This window comes from Berghia stephanieae, chromosome 3 (genome assembly GCF_034508935.2).
Source record: "Berghia stephanieae isolate SIO BIC M18660-M18661 chromosome 3, UCSD_Bste_1.3, whole genome shotgun sequence".
NCBI lineage: Eukaryota > Metazoa > Mollusca > Gastropoda > Nudibranchia > Aeolidiidae > Berghia > Berghia stephanieae.
The window spans coordinates 102,413,764-102,416,263 of NC_088362.1; the positions used below are offsets into that span (position 1 = coordinate 102,413,764).

The window sequence follows — 2,500 nt, forward strand, 5'->3', positions numbered from 1 at the left end:
AAGTAGAAAACGGTAGGGGCTGCCTGATGCCGGTGATCGTAAAATACTAACGAAAGAGTGAAAATGGAGAGGCTTCGTATGGGAACAAAACAGACAATGGACGTTTCGGGTACAAACCCTTCGTCAGCACAACAATACACAAATAAACGTGGAAAACAAATAAAATATAATTAAAAATAACTTGTATCGTTTGTACTCAATGGAAGTTGCACTATTTAGTACAGACGATACAAGTTGTTTTTCTTTATATTTTATTTGTTTTCCACATTTATTTGTGTCTTGTTGTGCTGACGAAGGGTTTGTACCCAAAACGTCCATTGTCTATTCCCATACGAAGCCTCTCCATTTTCACTCTTTCGTTAGTATCTTCCATCTGACTCGGTTTTTAGAGATCTTCTAACTGTCGGCTTTGTTGTCTAGTGGCCTGACACTCAGCTTGTAACTTGTAAGCCGAAGTTTCGAGTCTCGCTGTGAGCAGCGCAAAGTTGAATCCTAGAAAAAGGGATCTTTACTCACATTTCCTCACTATAATCAGGTATAAAATGAGTACCTGACAGGCAGCAGCGTTGTTGCTGTCAAAATAAAAAATAATGATAGCATCTTTCGGACATCATGTTTAGCTCTACATGTTAAGTGTTGCTGTTGACCTTGAACACAAAATATCCGGGCCCGGGTTCGTCCGGCTACCTTCAACTCGGTCTCGATGCTTCGTCGCCATGTTTGCTTTGGTCGACCAACCCTCCCCTTTCCTTGCGGGATCCAGTCCAAAGCCTACCTGATGGTGATGTTGCTTGAAGGCTTCCTGAGGGTATGGCCAATCCAGCCCCATTTTCTTTTCTTTATCTCCCTTTCAATAGGTGTTAGTTCAGATTTTGGAGCAGTTCTTCATTTGTGACGATGTCCGGTCACCCTGATATTTAGGATATTTCTGGGCATCTGTTTATGAATGCTTGAAGCTTATTAGTTGTGGTTTTAGTCACTCGCCATGTCTCCGAGCCGTATAAAAGAACAGACTTTACATTGTATTTTGTGTTCCAGGCCAACAGCAAAGAGTGGTTAAAAGGTTCCCCAGCTTATCAAAAAGTTTTAAACCCAACACTTTGTTAAAGCCTCGGATTTGAGTGTTATTGTATTTACAAGTTGAGGGCTGTCTTTAAAGTACAAATGTTTTCTAACCAAGTTTTCAAAATTTCAACCAAAAAAAATGTGTTTTCTTCCAATACGGAAGTAACTTCCTCGTTATCTCACAGGTGGGTACTACAAGGATTAATTATTTATGTCTCTGACGTATGCCAGCTGACAGCAGCTGATAACAGACAGAGGGGGGGGGGGGGTTGTTTTTGTTATTTTTGTTTTTGTTTTGTTTTTCTACTCCGGCAATAGGTCATAATATGAAATAAGATTTTCATTTCATAAAGTGCAGGTCGTCCTGTATGTACATACTAGAAAAAAACTCGTACAAAACGTTTTTTTTTTTAACCTCAGGAATGAAATATGTACGAATACATCCAAACTTTGCGTTATTTTGTCAGTTAATTTTTTTAAAAAAATAATTTTAGCCATCTGTTTTCTTTTTAAACATTGGTTTTTAATCCTTTAAAAAAATCTATTTATTTACTTTTTAAATCACATACTTGTCATATTATGTGCATGGATTTATAATATTACAATGTTATCTGGTACTATATCTTAATCATACCCTAGTCAGGACAATAAAACAAATGCCACATAACCCCCCCCCCCCCCGCCCCCTCCCTCTGGGGTTTATACGTTGAAATTTATTGTTTTATATTATCTCCATCTATCAAATTTCCTTTCTTTTAAGACCTCCTCATTTTTAGGGTTTAGAGAAGAACAATTAGATTTTATGGGGTTTTTATCATTTGATGTATATCTGTTAAAAGATTAAGTCATTTCCTCACTAATAAAAGTCAAGGAAAGAGCGAAATAAGAAGGACAACAATGTAGTTAGAGTGACTGTGAGGCAAATCTGGCCTGGAGCTTCAATCTGTCAAACGGAGAAAGATTTAGCAACACGAACGTGATTTTAGAAATAATCAATAAAAGTTGTGTTCGATTTATAAATAGGCTTACTCACGTCATAAGTAGAATCTGACTCTATAAATGAAATTTTCAGAGTTTTTAGGTTTCGCAAGAACCAAGCCTTTCATTTTCGGGTATTTTGTAGGATTTTGCTAGGGGTTTTTTTTTTTTTTTTTTTTGGTTTGTTGGTTTTTTGTTTGGTTGTTTTGTTTTGTTTGTTTTTTTTTTTTTGGTTCTTTTTTTTTTTTTTGGGGGGGGGGGGGGGTTGTTTTTTTTCTAGTTTTTAGTTGTTCTGTTTTTTTTTGTTTTTTTTTGGTTTGTTTGTACTTGTTTTTCTCTTGTATTTTTTATTTTGCTTCTTTAAAAAAAAAAGTTAGTGATAAATTTGTGAGCAAACCGTTGGTGCAAGATAAAGATATGAAAAATCGTGAATACTACTGTGCCAACCAAATGGGAT

The 2,500-nt window shown here is 36.1% G+C and overlaps 1 protein-coding gene across 2 annotated transcripts in view; it reads left to right on the forward strand.

The window, feature by feature from the left end:
• LOC144969015 (uncharacterized) overlaps window positions 1–2,500 on the forward strand; it is a 170,483-nt gene that overhangs the window by 62,195 nt on the left and 105,788 nt on the right. The window lies entirely within an intron of this gene.